This window comes from Schistocerca nitens, chromosome 9 (assembly GCF_023898315.1).
Source record: "Schistocerca nitens isolate TAMUIC-IGC-003100 chromosome 9, iqSchNite1.1, whole genome shotgun sequence".
In the NCBI taxonomy this organism is placed as follows: domain Eukaryota; kingdom Metazoa; phylum Arthropoda; class Insecta; order Orthoptera; family Acrididae; genus Schistocerca; species Schistocerca nitens.
The window spans coordinates 166,507,601-166,525,012 of NC_064622.1; the positions used below are offsets into that span (position 1 = coordinate 166,507,601).

General features: G+C 47.0%; 1 protein-coding gene across 1 annotated transcript in view; it reads right to left on the bottom strand.

Annotated features, from left to right (window-relative positions):
- Positions 1 to 721: 721 nt before the first annotated feature.
- Positions 722 to 17,412, bottom strand: part of LOC126203141 (condensin-2 complex subunit H2-like) — a 34,110-nt gene continuing 17,419 nt past the window's right edge. The window contains exon 2 of the mRNA XM_049937387.1: positions 722 to 1,893. The gene's annotated coding sequence lies outside the window, so the exon portion shown is untranslated. The remainder of the gene's footprint in view (positions 1,894 to 17,412) is intronic.

Here is a 17,412-nt window from a genome sequence, read left to right on the forward strand (position 1 = left end):
ATGCTCAGCAACTTGTGCTGTGTTTATAGTGATGAAATGCAAAAAAAGAAAACACTAATGAAACTACAGGTAAAACATCACCTCAATAATAGAGGTATAAGAAACCGTCAGCAAATTTCAGAAGTAAGTTACATAAAAATTTTTAATATTTTGCTTGGGAAATTGCAGCAAAGTGGCTAGCAATGACATTTTGTTAGCTGGCAACATTGTTTATTTTGCATTTGAAAAACAAAGTTTCAGTAATCAACCCTGAAACTGAGAAATACTGATGGGAAGATCTTAGTCACTCTGGCAGGTAAATTCAAGTCAAAATGTAATTTGCATTTTATTTTATAAAAAAGTTGTTTCCACAACTTCAACCAAAAGAGATTACATACAGATCAACATCTTTGTACTCAACAAATCTGTAATATCATAAACCCTACTATCCACTGAAATGGAGGATGTGTTTTCCAATTCTGTATTTTTTTGCATTGTTAAATTTCCTTCATTTAAATTTCTACTACTTTCCTGAGGAGCTCCATTTATCCCACCTTTTCTCTTTTGTTCAGATGTCACACTCAACTGCTGTCCTGTTAAGTTGCCATAATATTGAATATTAGTCCATAGTTTTCATGTGCACTTTTCTCAAATGTGTGGTCTGCTGCTTCTATTTTTCCTACTTTGTGACCGATGTCATTCTTTACAATGATACGACTTCCTTTTTAAATTTAATACTTGATTCTCAAGGAATTACATCAAACTTTTATTTTAACGATCTTTACAAATGGCATTCCATATGACTTCTCTATCTGTAACCATTTATAAATTTCAAGGCACTTCTTTGGAATCAATTGCACATAAATCACCATAAAGCATATATTCAACACGACGCACAATGAAACACACAGGTCCCAGCTGTCTCTCATTGCCTAACTGTTCATCAGATTCTTACCGAACATGGAAAGCAATGGGCTTTTATGCATGGCATCCATTAGAGGAAATTACAAATGACCATGTGTAGTTATGCTGTTTGAAATATACGCACATGTCCAAAGCTGAAAAAGAAATGCATTGCGTGGACGCATCTTAACATGTGCTACAATGTTAAGTACCACTCCAACAGACATCAGTGACAGTAGTTTATTTACCTTTTGTACATAAATAGTGAAGTGGTAAATGCGCGCAGACAATGTAATTTATTGTCTAAAGAAAAAAAAAAAATACATCACAAGAAACAAGCATGTTGACATAGAATTAAGATAACAGTTCAGCAACAAACAAGGCAGGTCCCCCCCTCCCTTGAGCCATATACACACGCTACTCAACCATTCCATTCAAATGTAAACAAGTGAAATATTGTAAAATACATATGCTTACATATAAAGTTCCACAAGTTACTTTTCAATTTCTCGAGGGGGAATTCTCACAACAAAATATTTTTTAAAAAATTTACATTGTGCTTAACATATGCTTACAAAACAAGTTAGTTGGATTAAAACTTAAAACTCAGGCCAGTACAGCTGTATTTATCATGGCAAATATATTACAATCTCTCTAGATAAGATGTCATTAATATCAAAATATTGTTTCTATCATCAATATTAAAAAGTGAAGGTATGCTGCATCTTATTTATACGCTATATTACATTTTTGTTTTTTCTACTATTTCATATTCTGGTAACAAATGGTTTCAAGTGTGGCCGTTACACAAAAGCCACTCAATCATGAAATACACAAATTATATAAAAAAGAGTGAACTATGTCCTTTACAGACATATTTTAGTATTAAAAGTTCATCTGTAATATTTTATATTACTGAAGTTGTAAAATTTTCTGCAATCATAGAAATATCCACGCGCCTTCAGGAAAAGTGTGCCTTAATAACTTTTGGATAATGATTCAATGTGAAATCTGAAAAAGAAGTAAAAACAGACTCGTGTAATGATAAAAGACACAATAAACAAGACAGTACAACACAATTAAAGCAAATACTCATTACTGGGTCTGAACTAGTACATTAGATTTATTATTTAAATCATTACTGACACAGTTGCACACTTTTCAATAACATAGCTTATGATGGATGAAAATCAAAACAATTCGGCTATCTAGTGTGAGTTACCTGAAGGGTTTTCCTACCACAGTATATTAGTTACACTGTACAGATTCCAGGAGCGAGAGATCTCTGGGATGTGGGAAGAAAGTCAAATATGTACATTTGAAAAGTGAAATTATGCAACACCTTTAAATATTATTGTATTACAGTGTTAATAATAAATTAATGTAAAACACTAACATTAAAACAGCTCGCACACACACGCACGCTTACGAATGAAAATGTGCAGAACACATTATTTTCTAGTTTTTTTAAATACACTCATGATCTGCCTGCACTCCCAAAACCTTAAATTTTTTTACTTGCTTCATTGTTCAAAGTGGACTATTTATATAGCTTTTACAGAACTTCCAATCTTTTGACAGATTGTGATAATCCCAATTGCGTTGAACCACATCAGCGTGTTTTCAAAGACTTCATTCTTGCCTTCTCAGTGACATGACTCATTACTTTAATTTTTAAAAATTGACATCTGTTACAAATGATCCAGTGGTCCCCACTTTATCATCTCAAGGTAAATGAAATTTTTCACAGATGTTCCTTATGCAATGAAATTAAACTGTACAAGACTTCTGCTTAAGGGAGGGAGGGGATTAAGAGGAATTAGGTGATGGGCTACAATGTTTAAAATTGGATAGTAGCAGCAGCAATACGGGGAATGTTTATATTCGATGCATCACTTTTTGTACTGAACATACTGGCAATAATTCTAGTCCACGTTACTCAAAAATTTCCACGCAAGTTTAAGTCAAATTTGGGGAAACCTTTTTCACGATTATTTTCCAGCCAACTGCAACAACTTTTTGATGAAGTGTATAGAGTAACCATTTAAACTTCTATTAAAATACTTCATGATTGACATTTCAATTACTCTAACAGCCGAGGCAACCTACCAGTCATCTATGGAAACACTGCCACCTACCACTGCAATCTGTTAGTCAGAAAATTATTTAAATAAAGCTACAAAGTTTGTTCGAGCAGCAATCTCCAACAGTTATACATATGCACAACGTGGCAATTGAGCAGCTGTGAAGTGAATTTAAATACATTCATAGTCACATTAGATTTGTGTGTTTCTTCTTGTGACTCACTTTAAGTCTCTGATTTGACAGTTTTGATGTCGTTAGCAAAGCAAGCATTGTTTTTCAAGAAGTGTAAGTTTTGTTGATATGACATATTTTGCTTTTATAAATCTGATTTTTCCCCATATATTTGGGTTAACTGACCAACTAAAATGGCCTACTACTTTGCTCAGATACTGTCAATTTAAAACTGAATGTATCATTCCACACTGTTGTCTAATTTCAACTGTTCAGTTAATTTCAAGTATCCATTTTAATTTCCTCTTATGCATCACATAATAGATCATGAGAGAATACTCAATGAAAATTGCATACCAGAAACTACAATCAAAACCACAATACCAGATACGCCTACTTCACTGTGAATCAAGGAATACGTATGCACGCTGTACTGGGATTACAGGTATATTTTCTACAGACTAATTTGAAACTGAAACTGCACAGAAGTACCTGACTAAACTTTAATATCTAAAAACAAGAACTAAGTGTGAAGTCAAAACTTAGAGTGCTGGTACATACTTGTGTTGGAAACTAGAATTTATCTTGTCAATCCATATTAATCTAAGCACACACTATTAAATAGAAATTTGTAAGTAATGCGTTACATTAAAGTGTAACACAGCGCAAACTCACACGGTTGGCTGGTTGGTTTAAAAGGGGAGGGGGGGAAGGAACCAAACTGCGAGGTCTTCAGTCCCTTGTTCCCAGTAAAATAATTACAAAATGGAAAGAAGAAAAGAAAGGAGACATACAGCACAAAACAAGAGAACATATGACTGTGGCTGACCAACCATGAGAATAGTAAGGGAAAGCCAACCACTCTGTGACACATTAAAACATCCACCCTAAAAGTGGAGAACACAAAGGGACAAAGGACATGCGCTAAAACATATATAGAATGATAAAGCCCACTGTCACGTATAAAACATAAAACTAAATCAGCCAATGAGGTGTTGTCAGTTAAAATTTATGGCAACAAGTCCAGTAACTGAAGAGTACATTGCAGGGCAGCCAAAGGACAGCTCACCAAGATATGGGCCACTGTCAGCCAGGCGTCACAATGACACTGAGGTGGGTCATCACGGCGCAGGAGGTAGCTGTGTGCCACCCACGCGTGGCCAATGCGGAGCCAGCACAGAACCACAGAGTCCCTGCGAGAAGCCCGCATGGAGGACTGCCACACGTTCATAGTCTCCTTAATGGAATGCAGTTTGTTGTGCATGCTGAGGCTATGCCATTTCGTCTCCCACAGTCGCAAAACCTTGCGGCATAATACTGAACACACGTCAGTTGCAGAGAAGCCAATCTCCATAAAGCGGTTTCCGCATAGCCTGTTTGGCCAGCCAGTCTGTAAGTTCGATGCCTGGGATTCCGGCGTGAGCTAAGGTACATACAAACACCACTGAACAACTGGACTGTTCCAGGGCATAGACTGATTCCTGGATGGTCACAATCAAAGGATGATGAGGGTAGCAATGGTCGACAGCTTGTAGGCTGCTCAAGGAGTCAGTGCACAGAAGAAATGCCTCCCCAGGGCATGAACGGATGTGCTCAGGAGCACGAGATATAGCCACCAGCTCGGCAGTGAAAACGATGCAGGCACCGAGCAAGGAATGCTGTTCAATAATTTCTCCATGGAAATACACGAAGCTGACTTGTCAACAATCGAGAAGAAGGGGCAGCGGAGAGCCACAGGGTTAACTGTGTCCTTAGTGCCATATGAAAGGTCCAGGCGAAGCCGCAGCCTATGTGTACACCATGGAGGTGTATGTGACTGGACCTCAAGTATAGGTGGTAAAGGCAAGGACTCCAGATCAGACAGAAGGGATCGGACACGAACTGCAATTGGAAACCCTGACCTGGGCCGCCTATGCGGGGGGTGAACCGCCAGGGGTGGAAACGGAGACGGTGATTTGGATGTGCAGAAGAACTACGAACGTGTGCTACGTAACTGACCAGCAGTTGTGCACTCCTAACCTGCAATGGAGGCACTCCGGCTTCCACAAGGACACTGGTCACTGGACTCTTCCTAAAAGCTCCTGTCGTTAGGTGAACGCCATAGTGGTGCACTGGGTCAAGCAAACGCAACACTGCGGGTGCGGCCGAACCATTAACCAGACTCCCACAGTCCAGGCAGGATTGAACACGGGAGCTGTCACAGCATTGAGTGATCTACACCCCAGTTGATGTTGCTCAGGCGGCAGAGGGCGTTGAGGTGCTGCCAGCACTTCCGCTTAGCTATTTAAAATGAGGAAGCAGAGTCAATCTGGCATTGAAAACCAGTCCTAAGAATCAATATGTCTCCACTACAGTGAGTGGATCGTCATTAAGATGAAGTTCTGTTCCAGATGAATGGTATTACACCGACAGAAGTGCATAACACATTACTTTGCGACCGAAAACTGGAAACTGCGGGGTAGAGCCCATGACTGCACCTTGTGGGTGGATTCCTGTAGGCACCGCTCAGCAACACTAGTACTGGTGGAGCAGTATGAAATGCAGAAGTCATTTGCATACACAGAAGGTGAGACGAACGGCCCTACAGCTGCTGCTAGACCATTAATGGCCACTAAAAAGAGAGAGGGACCCCATTCTGCTGGATATTGGGGGGGGGGGGGGGGGGGGGGGGGACGACGACTATTGGAGGCACCAACTTGGACACAGAGAGGATGAAGCGACAGGAAATTCTAGATTTAAAAAATCAGGAGTTGGCCATGGAGAGTTTTTGTAAATAAAAAGAAGACGGCAACCAGGTGTTGGCGTCTGGAAAAGGCTGTTCGGATGACAGACTCTAGGGACACAAAATTATCAGTAGTGGAGTGACCCTGGTGGAAGCCACCCTGACATGGAACCAGCAGGTCACCTGAGTCCAGGGTCCAGCCCAACCGCTGACACTCAATACGATCCAGCAGCTTACGAAGAACGTTGGTGAGGCTGATAGCTATCCACATCAAGTGGGTTTTTACCGGGTTTGAGCACTGGAATGATTGTGCTCTCCCACCATTGCAATGGAAAGACGCCATCGCACCAGATCCACTTGAAGATGACGAGAGAATGTCACTTTTAGTCAGATGTGAGATTTTTAATAATCTGACTGTGGATCCAGCCTGGTCCAGGAGCTGTGCTGGGGCAATGTGCAAAGCCACTGAGGAGCTTCCACTCTGTAAATCAGGCGTTACAGGATTCACTGTGGCATGTAGTGAACGAGAGGACTTTCCCTTCCAGCCGCCGACAGTGCGAAAGGCTGGGGGGGTAATTCTCGGATGCAGAGGCTCGAGCACAGTGCTCAACAAAGGGCCAAGCAACGGCGTTTGTATTGGTAGATAACATGCCATTTATGTTAACACCGGGAACACCTGTTGGGATCTGGTACCCGAAAATATGTTTGATCTTTGCCCAGACTTAGGAAGGTGACCTAGGGAACCCAATCGTCGAGACTTATCTCTCCCAGCACTCCTGCTGCCATAATTTGATAAACTGGCGAACACGAGCACAGAGCCATTTAAAGGCTATGAGGTGCTCCAGGGAAGGATGCCGCTGCAGAACTCGCCGATGCTCCTTTGCTTCAGCGACTTCCGGCTACCACCAAGGGACTCTTTCACCGGGGGCACCCTAAAGAGTGAGGGATCGTGTTATCTGCCACAGAAACGATTGTTATAGTCACTTGCTCAACCATCACATCGATTTTCCAGTGTGGGGGAGATTCTATGGTGAAAGCAGAGATGAAAGTTCCCCAGACCACCTTCTTTAAAGCCCATCTGGGCAGGCGTCCGTGGGCCTGATGCCAGTGCAGTGACACACAGGTCGCAATGTGCTCTTCGGTGGATAGAAGGGAGAGTCCTGGGCTCCAAATTGATAAATCAATGGCCGAGTAACTACCTCAAGCCACACTGAAATGTGTAGTGGCTGCAGTGTTTAAGAGGCAGAGGTCGAACTGAGACAGTAAAGTTTAGACATCTCTGCCTCAGCCAGTAAGCACGGTGCCACCCCACAAGGGGTTATGGGCATTAAAATCTCCTAAAAGAAGGAACGGTTTAGGGAGTTGATTAATCAGTGCAGTTAATACATTCAGGGATACTACACCATCTGGATGAAGATATACATTGCAGACACTAATTTCCTGTGTCTTCCTTATTCTGACAGCCATAGCTTCAAGAGGGGTTTGAAGGGGCAGAGTTTCACAATAGACAGAGTTTAGGACATAACGCAAACTCCACCGGACACTCAATACAGTCACTATATTTCCTGTAGTATCCCTTACAGCCGCAGAGAGCAGGGGTCCGCATTGCCGGGAACTGGGTTTCCTGAAGGGCAATGTAGAAAGCAGGTGTAAAGCTTAACAGTTGCCGCAGCTCAGCCAGGCAGTGGAAAAAACCGCCGCAATTCCACTGGAGGAGGATGCCATTATGAGACTGGGAACCCATGGAACATTCAATGAGGCAGTTTACACCTCAGGGTCACCTGCTGCCACCGACTTTTTGCCTGAGCAGTCTATATCCATTTTATCTGAGGGTCCGGAGAGATCTAGATTCTCAGCGGACACCAAAATCTCCATCTCATCGGCAGATGCAGAGCTTGGAGGTAGTGTTGGTGTGGGTGCCACCGTAATTCCCTTGGTCTTGGAGACCTTTTTGAATTTCTCTCTCTGTTCCTTGGGTTTCCCTGGCTGGGAGGACTTCACTGATTCAGTCTCCGGGACTGAGGATGAGCGTGAAGCCCTGCGACCAGCTGCTTTAGGGCTCTTCAGCCACTGGTGGGTGTCATCTTTGCCACTAACAGAGTCCTGGGAAGGGAGTGACCCAAGGGATCTCTTCCTAGCGAGAGCAGCCAAAGAAGTTTTACGCTTCTCCAGCTTAGAAGTGAGGGCGGACAGCCCCAATGGTTAAGAGGGCAGTTTTTTCTTGGTTTTTAGGGCGCACAACTACAGTGGTCATTAGCGCCCAGACAATTATGAATGCACTGCGAGGCACAATGTTAAAACAGCAACTAAAAAGGACAACACTATAAAAGGCACATAAACAGGCAAGGGATTAAAAGAAAACAGCATAATCAAATGTCCTTAGACAGGTTTGTCAAGTTGATAAAATGAATGCGAGCAGCTGCTCCCGGGTCATCCACTGAAATTTCATCCAGAGTACATGTGCAGTGTATTAAAATTCGAACAGGACGTTAAAATGTGGCGTACCGTCAGCAATTGCCCGCATGGGCAGAACGGCACCAGCGCAGCCACCAGCAGATGGCTGTGGCTGAACCGGCAGTGTCCAATCCATAACAGGGCCAAAATTACCTCCTCCCGCCGGGAAGGGCGTGAAGAGGTCGTCCAAGCCGTGGGTAGAGGTTTCAAGGCCCGAAGCTTGTTTTCAGTAAGTGTAGAGCAATCGGCACGCCACAGCGATAAAATGAGCTGACAAATGACCCTGCTAAAATCAGATGAAGGCACACAACAAGAAGCTGTCTGAGGCTCAGAGGTGACTGGGGTTGGTGGAGCTGATGGGTCTGTGTCTGTGTATGATGCCCAGACGATATTTATGCTCTTATGGGGCGTGATGGTTACAGAAACATCCCCCAGCTTGTTACAAGCCAGTAACGCCCATGACTGGGCAGAGGATGCTGTTTTGATCAAAACTGACCTAGATCTCATTTTGTACAAGCCTTCCACCTCTCCAAACTTGTCTCTAAATGCTCAACAAAAGACTGAGGCTTCATGGCGATGGAAGATTCCCCATCAGCTCTCTAACATACAAGGTACCAGGGCGAATAAGAGCCGCTGCCATCCTTAGCCCGACGTTCCTCCCATGGTGTGGCCAGGGAGGGGAACAATTTTGGGTCATCCTTCTGTGCATTGAATTGAGTCTGAACACTTAGAGACTGCTGGTGTTTGACCACCTGCAAGAGGTGATGTACTATGCTTCATCGTGTGTCACCCACCCTGATGCCACCCACTCCGACTAGGGGCCCTCCCCATGGGCGCCACCCAGCCGCAGCAGAGGCTACCTCGCAGGATGGCCATTGCCGGGGAGTCTCGATGCCTCAGGGGGATGCGCATCTACCCCTTGGCATACATAGGGATTTAACGGCGTAGGCATCAGCAGGGCAATCCCTGTGTGATCAGGAGGCTACAACCAACAGGTTACATAGTGGCCCCACCACAACGGACTGGCTAATGTTCTGGATACCAGGTACAACCAAGCAAACAAGTCCATTATCACCATCAGTGTAGAAAACTATACTGCACAGTTGATGGACAAATACACACCCATGATGATGACCTTGCCCAACAGTTGGAGAATGAGCAGAAGTGCTGATCCACGTCGACTAAGGATGTGATAGGTCTCGGCGCATGATGGACACAATGCAGCATGTATGGTGCCCTTCCCCAATCAGCTTGCTCTTCAGGAAAATTTTGAAAAATGGAAGTCGAACCCTACAGGGGACCATTACAAAGGCCGAAACGTGTAAGACTCCTTTTAGTCGCCTCTTACGACAGGCAAGAATACCTCGGGCCTAGGTTGGTTTGTGGGATTAAAGGGACCAGACTGGGACGGTCATCAGTCCCTTTTTCCAAAAAAAATTAAAACCACCCAAAGAGAATAAAAACGAACAACAGGAAAGACGTCAGACAACACAGGACAAGAAATACTCCGACAGAGATCAGACAAAACAAATTAAAATCACAGAGTGTGACGGTGGTTGGCCGACCATAGAAAAAAAAGGAAAAGCCAACCACCGGGAAACACATTAAAAACGCAGACTAAATCGTAGGCCAAAGGCCAGAATCAACACAAAAGGACATAACAAACACTCAGATGAGACGATAAAAACCCCCTGCCCGAATAAAACGTAAAACTAAGCCAGCCATAGCAGGGTCATCAGATAAAAGGGCAGGGAGCGTATCAGGCAGCGCAAAGGTCTGCCTGAGCACAGCTAAAAGCGGACACTCCAATAAAATGTGGACCACAGATAAAACGGAGCCGCAGCGACACAGAGCTGGGTCCTCACGGCTCAATAAGTGGCCGTGCGTCAGCCGAGTGTGCCCAATGCGCAGTCGGCAGAGGACGACAGACTCCTTGCAAGACACACACAAGGAGTGCCACACAGTCGTCGTCTCCTTGACGGTGGTCAGACCGTACCATTCAGCGTCCCAAAGCGAGGAAATGTGTCGGCAGAGGACTGCCCTCAAATCAGTCTCCGGGAGGCCAATGTCCAGAGATGGTGTACTGGTGGCCTCTTTCGCCAGGCTGTCAACATTTTCATTTCCGGGTATCCCAACATGGCCCGGGGTCCAAACAAAGACCACAGAGCGGCCGCAACGCGCAAGAGTATACAGGGACTCCTGGATAGCCATCACCAGACGAGAACGAGGACAACACTGGTCGAGAGCTCGTAAACCGCTCAGGGAATCGTTACAGATCATGAAGGACTCACCTGAGCAGGAGCGGATATACTCTAGGGTACGAAAGATGGCGACCAGCTCAGCAGTGTAAATGCTGCAGCCAGCCGGCAATGAACATCGTACGGAATGGTCCCCTAGAGTAAGCGCATAACCGACACGACCAGCAACCATCGAGCCGTCAGTGTACGCAATGCCAGAGCCCTGATACATTGCAAGGAGGGAATGAAAGTGGCGGCGGAAGGCCTCCGGAGGGACTGAGTCCTTCGGGCCCTGTGCCAATTCCAGCTGAAGGCAAGGGCGAGGCACACACCATGGGGGTGTACGCAGAGGTGCCCGGAAAGGAGGCGGAAGAGATAAAGCCCCAAGCCCGGAGAGAAGGTCTCTGACGCGGACCGCGATCGTACAACATTACCGGGGCCGACGTTCTGGCAGATGGGCGACCTATCGCGGGAACAGGAGAAGACAGTTTGGATGCCGGGGCAAGCTAAAAACATGGGCAGCATAAGCGGCCAATAAATTTTGGCGCCTAAACCGCAATGGAGGGACACCTGCCTCCGCAAGTATGCTGTCCACTGGGCTGGTCCGGAAAGCACCAGTGGCAAGGCGTATGCTGCTGTGTAGGATTGGGTTCAGTACCCACAGCGCAGATGGGGATGCTGAGAGATAAGCCAGGCTCCAATAATCCAGACGAGATTGGATTAACGCCTGGTAGAGCCGTAACAGGGTAGATCGGTCGGTGCCCCAGCGGGTGTGGCTCAAGCATCTCAGAGCATTTAGATGCCGCCAACACGCCTGTTTAAGCTGCTGAATATGAGGCAGCCAAGACAGCCGGGCATCAAAAATTACACCCAAAAACCTGTGGGTCTCCACCACAGCAAGGAGTTCGTCGGCAAGATAAAGCCGTGGCTCAGGATGGCCTGTTCGGCACCGGCAGAAATGCATAATGCGGGTCTTGGCAGCCGAAAACTGAAAACCATGCGCTACAGCCCAAGACTGCGCCTTGCGGATAGTGCCCTGTAGCTGACCAACAGCTGCAATGCCAGTAGAGCTGTAGTAAAAGCAGAAGTCGTCAGCATACAGGGAAGCGGAGACAGAATTTCCCACCGCTGCAGCGAGCCCATTTATTGCGATTAAAAACAGACAGACACTGAGGACAGATCCCTGTGGTACCCCGTTCTCCTGGACTCGGGAGGAACTATGAGAGGTCGTGACTTGCACACAGAAGGTACAATACGACAAAATTTCGGATATAGATCGGCAGAGGGCCCCGAAGACCCAATCCATGAAGCGTAGAAAGTATGTGATGACGCCATGTCGTATCGTATGCCTTCCGTATGTCGAAAAATACAGCGACCAGGTGCTGACGGCGGGCAAAGGCAGTACGGATGGCCGACTCCAGACTCACCAGATTGTCGGTGGCGGAGCGGCCTTTACGGAACCCACCCTAAGACGGAGCCAGAAGGCCCCAAGACTCCAGTACCCAATTCAAGCGCCGGCTCACTATCCGTTCAAGAAGCTTGCAAAGAACGTTGGTGAGGCTAATGGGGCAGTAGCTGTCCACCTCCAAAGGGCTCTTGCCCGGTTTCAAAACGGGGATGACAATGCTTTCCCGCCATTGCGACGGAAACTCACCCTCGACCCAGAGACGGATGTAAAGGTCGAGGAGGCGTCACTTGCAGTCTACTGAAAGGTGTTTCAGCATCTGACAGTGGATGCGATCTGGCCCAGGAGCGGTATCAGGGCAAGCGTCAAGGACACTTTGAAATTCCCACTCACTGAATGGAGCATTGTAGGATTCAGAATGGTGGGTGCGAAAAGAAAGGCTCCGACGTTCCATCCGCTCTTTAATGGAGCGGAAGGCTAGTGGGTAATTGGAAGAAGCGGAACTAAGAGCAAAATGCTCTGCCAAGCTGTTGGCAATTTCGTCGTAGTCTGTACAAACTGCTCCATTCAGTGAGAGCGCAGGGACGCTGACAGGGGTCCGATAGCCGTAGAGGCGTCGGATCTTGGCCCAGACCTAAGGTGATGAGGTGTTCAATGCAGGGATGTCACTTGTGACGCTGGAGCGCCCGCCGGCGATCTTTAATCGCTGCAGCGATCTCAGGCGACCACCAAGGCACAGTACACCGCCGAGGGGACCCAGAAGAACGGGGAATGGTAGATTTGGCGGCAGTAACGATGCCGGTGGTGACCGATTGAACCACCGCATCAATGTCATCACTAGAGAGAGGCTCAATAGCGGCAGTGGAGGAAAACAAGTCCCAGTCAGCCTTATTCATAGCCCACCTGCAAGGGCGCAGAGAAGACTGACGCTGTGGCAGTGACAGAAAGATCGGAAAGTGGTCACTACCACACAGGTCGTCATGCACTCTCCATTGGACAGACGGTAAGAGGCTAGGGCTGCAGATCGAAAGGTCGATGGCGGAGTACGCGCCATGCGCCACGCTAAAGTGTGTGGAGGAACCATCATTTAAAAGCGAAAGATCAAGCTGTGCTGCTCAATGGTGGCGCCTCGACCTGTCGCCACTGACCCACCCCTCAGAGGGTTATGGGCGTTGAAGTCGCCCAGTAACAAGAAAGGTGGCGGCAATTGGGCTATCAGAGCAACCAGGACATGCTGCGCAACAGCACCATCCGGTGGAAGGTAAAGACTGCAGACGGTAACAGCCTGTGGCGTCCACACCCGAACAGCGACAGCCTCTAAAGCTGTTTGTGAATAGAGTTAAGGACATATATGCAGACGCCACCAGACACCCTTTCATAAGCTGCCCGGTTCTTATAATAACCCTGATAGCCACGGAGGGCGGGGGTTCGCATTGCTGGAAACCAAGTTTCCTGAATAGCAATGCAGAAGAAAGGGTGAAGGCTGATAAGTTGTCGGAGCTCAGCTAGATGATGGAAGAAACCGCTACAGTTCCACTGGAGGATGGTATTGTCCATGTCTGAGGCGTGACGGGACTTTGAAGGCAGATTACGCCACTGGGTCACCTGCTGCCTCCAATTGAGCACCGGTGCTAGCGCTATCCATGGCGTCTGAGGGACCGGCAAGATCGAGGTCCTCAGCAGACGCCAGAATCTCCACCTCGTCCTCAGACGCAGAGCTGGAAGGTTGCGGTGGGGTGGATGCCACCACGAGTTCCTTGGGCTTAGAGCTCTTCTTCTTGGATTTCTCACACTGCTCCTTGGGTTTAACTGGCTGGGAGGGCTTCACCGATTTAGTCTCCGGGACTGAGGAGGATCGTGAAGCCCTACGACCAGCGGATTGTGGGCACTTACGCAACTGTCGATCGTCAACCTTCCCGCTGGTGGAAACCTGGGAGGGGAGGGACCCAAGGGACCCCTTGCGAGGGTGAAAAGCCGAAGAAGTTGGACACTTCTCCGGCTTAGAAGCGGGGACGGACGTCCCCGATGGGTGGGATGGTGTTGCTCCTGAGGTAGGTGGCGCAGGAGCAACCCGGTGGGTAGAGCCCCCCACTGGCAAGGGGGCAGGAGGAGTTTTACTACTCGTCGATCCGGCCGGAAGTCGAGAAACTGATGGGGCTAGCACAGGTGTTGTTGCAGCAGCGTAGGAAGATGTCATTCTCACAGGATGTAATCGGTCTTATTTCCTTTTGGCCTCAGTATAGGTCAGTCGGTCCAGGGTCTTATATTCCATGATTTTGCACTCTTTCTGGAAGATTCTGCAGTCTGGCGAGTAAGGTGAATGGTGCTCCCCGCAGTTGACACAGATGGGAGGCAGGGCACATAGAGTATCGGGATGAGATGGGCGTCCGCAATCTCGACATGTGAGGCTGGAAGTGCAGCGGGAAGACACATGGCCGAACTTCCAGCACCGCATCGGGGGAGGGATATAGGGCTTGACGTCACATCGGTAGACCATCACCTTGACCTTTTCCGGTAACGTATCACCCTCGAAGGCCAAGATGAAGGCACCGGTAGCAATCTGATTTTCCTTCGGACCCCAATGAACGCGCCGGACGAAATGTACACCTCGGCGCTCTAAGTTGGCGCGCAGCTCGTCATCAGACTGCAAAAGAAGGTCCTTATGGTAAATAACTCCCTGGACCATATTTAAACTCTTATGGGGTGTGATCGTAACAGCAACATCCCCCAACTTGTCACAAGCAAGTAACCGTCGTGACTTGGCAGAGGATGCCGTTTGTATCAGGACCGATCCAGAGTGCATTTTGGACAAGCCCTCCACCTCCCCAAACTTGTCCTCTAAATGCTCGACGAAGAACTGAGGCTTTGTGGAGAGAAAAAGACTCCCCATCAGCTCTCGTACAAACTAAGAATCGGGGCGAATAACTGCTACTGCCATCCTGAGACTTGCGTTCTACCCACGGTGTGGCCAGGGAGGGGAACGTTTTCGGATCGTACTTCTGAGCGTTAAATTGAGCCCGAAAACGCTTAGAGACTGCTGGCGGCTGGCCAGCAGCGAGAGACGATGTACCACGCTTCATTGCGGGTCATCCGCCCTGATGCCACCTAGTCCGACCAAGGGCCCTCCCCACGGGCGCCACCCAGCCACAGCAAAGGCCACCTGGCAGGATGGCCATTGCTGGGAGTCCCGATGCCCCAGGGAGATGGGCATCTACTCCTTGGCATACGTGGGGAGTTAACGGCGCAGGCATCAGTAGAGCGATCCCTGTGTTGTCAGGGGGCTACAACCAACAGGGTACATGGCGGCCCCACCACAACGGACTGGCTACCGTGCTGGATGTTAGGTAACATGTGGTCCATGGTCGCCGTCAGTGCAGAAAGAGGCACTGCAGAGTGCAAGGTGTAAACAGCACGAAGGAACGTAGTCATGCCCAAGAGATGGAGAGCGGGCAGGACTGCAATTGAACGGCGAATAAGCTGGCGAAAGGTCTGATCGCAAGATGGACACAATGCACCTAGCAAGGCACCCTTTCCCAATTGGCTCGCTCTTCGGAAAATTTTGAGAGATGGAGGTCAAGCCCAACAGGTGACCATCACATAACGCTGAAACGTGTGAGACTCCTTTTAGTTGCCTCATACGACAGGCAGGAATACCGCGGGCCTATTCTAACCCCAGGACCCGCAGGGGGTGCTCACACTGTACTATGTCTGATTTAGTGGTATAATACTTTTTCTGGTTCTGAGTAAGAAGCGAGCCACAATTTGTACAAAGCCAACTGACTTAGAAGACCCCATTCAAATACTGATATATTCCACATCTTAGCAAGTGCTGACATACTCTGACCAAGTCTGTAGGAAGTAACCCCAATTAATTAAATGCTCATGGGAAAGTAAAAGATTATAAAATTACTCAATATTAAAAAATACAGGGTGTATCAAAAAGCATCATACAATTTTTTAAAAAGTCAGAACTATTATGTTATTTGAGAAGTGCAAGAACAACATACTGCTAGAAAGAGCAAACACTCGAGTTTTACAGGGTTCCTGCTAGATAGCAGCAGTGTGCACCCACTCCAGTTCTATAAAATGGTGTTGGGACAACACAAAGAGTTTTGTGTTCTACATTTTGCGCAGTACAGATCAGTAGTAACTATTCAGCACGTATGGTGGGGATCCTGCTACAACACAGGGAATTAGACAAGGCCATGAACAATTCGGAGAAACAGGTGGTTTGTGTAAAGGCAAATCACTGCACTGCCCCCGAGTGTCTGACAGATGTTGAACGCATCCACCATAGTTTCACAAGGAGCCTGCAGAAATCCATCCACCTTGTAGCTCGACAGCTCAACATGAACCCCCGATGTCTGTCTGGTGTGTGTTGCATTGTCTTTTACACATGAAGCCATACAAAACTCAGCTACTACAAGCTCTTTGTGAAGGTGGCCAACAACATGTGGAGTTCTGTAATTTTGTTCTTGGCAAGATGGAGGATGACAGTTTCTTCCACACGTAAGTGTTTAGTGACGAGGCAACATTCCATTTAAATGGAAAGGTGAACTGTAAATGTGAGAATATGGGGTACAGAAAAACCACACGAAGTTATATAACATGAGAGGAACTCTCCAAAATTTAATGGGTTTTGTGCAGATTCATGGGAAAACATGTATGCTACACTTTTCTTTGCCGAGAATACTGTTACGCAAAGCACACATCTTGATATGCATGAGAACTTCCTTTTCCCACAGTTGGAGACTGATTCTAACGACTTCATTTACTAACAGGATGGGGCACTGCCACACTGGCACCTGGAAGTGCGGGAATTTTTAAATCTAATGATTACTGTTTAAATCAAAAGCTTACTGAACGATGGATTGGTCGCACTGGATCATACGATTCAGCCTTACATTACTGGCCTCCAAGGTCATTGGACCTGACTGTATGTGATTATTTCTTGTGGGGATTATAAAAGATTGTTTATTAGCCTCTGTTACCAACAATGAGTGAACTGACATCATATAACAGCAGCTGTGGAAGCTGCAATTAAAGACATTCTTGCTGCAGTGTGGGAACAATTTGAATATCGCATTTACATAAGTGGTGCATCTCGAGGGGGGTCATATTAAACACCCATTTGAGGAGATTTGGGGAGGGGGCGGGGGGGGGGGGGGGGGGAGGGAGGGACAGACACGACTGCGACCTTTTGAGTTTCCCGTTTACCAAAAAATGAAATTCACTGTGTATGTTTATTAGTTTCAGAAATACAGACATGCCAAATCTGATGGTTTTTCTTAATACAGCCTGTATAACAGGACAGAAAATAAAATCAACTCACCAAGGAATGGAAAAAAGGGGGTTGGAGAGGGAGGGGATTGGAGAGGGAGGGGGACGGGGAAATGTGCAAGGTTCCAGAGCCAGTAGCTCCTTTTTCTAACTGAATGTTTGAGAGAGAAAGAAAA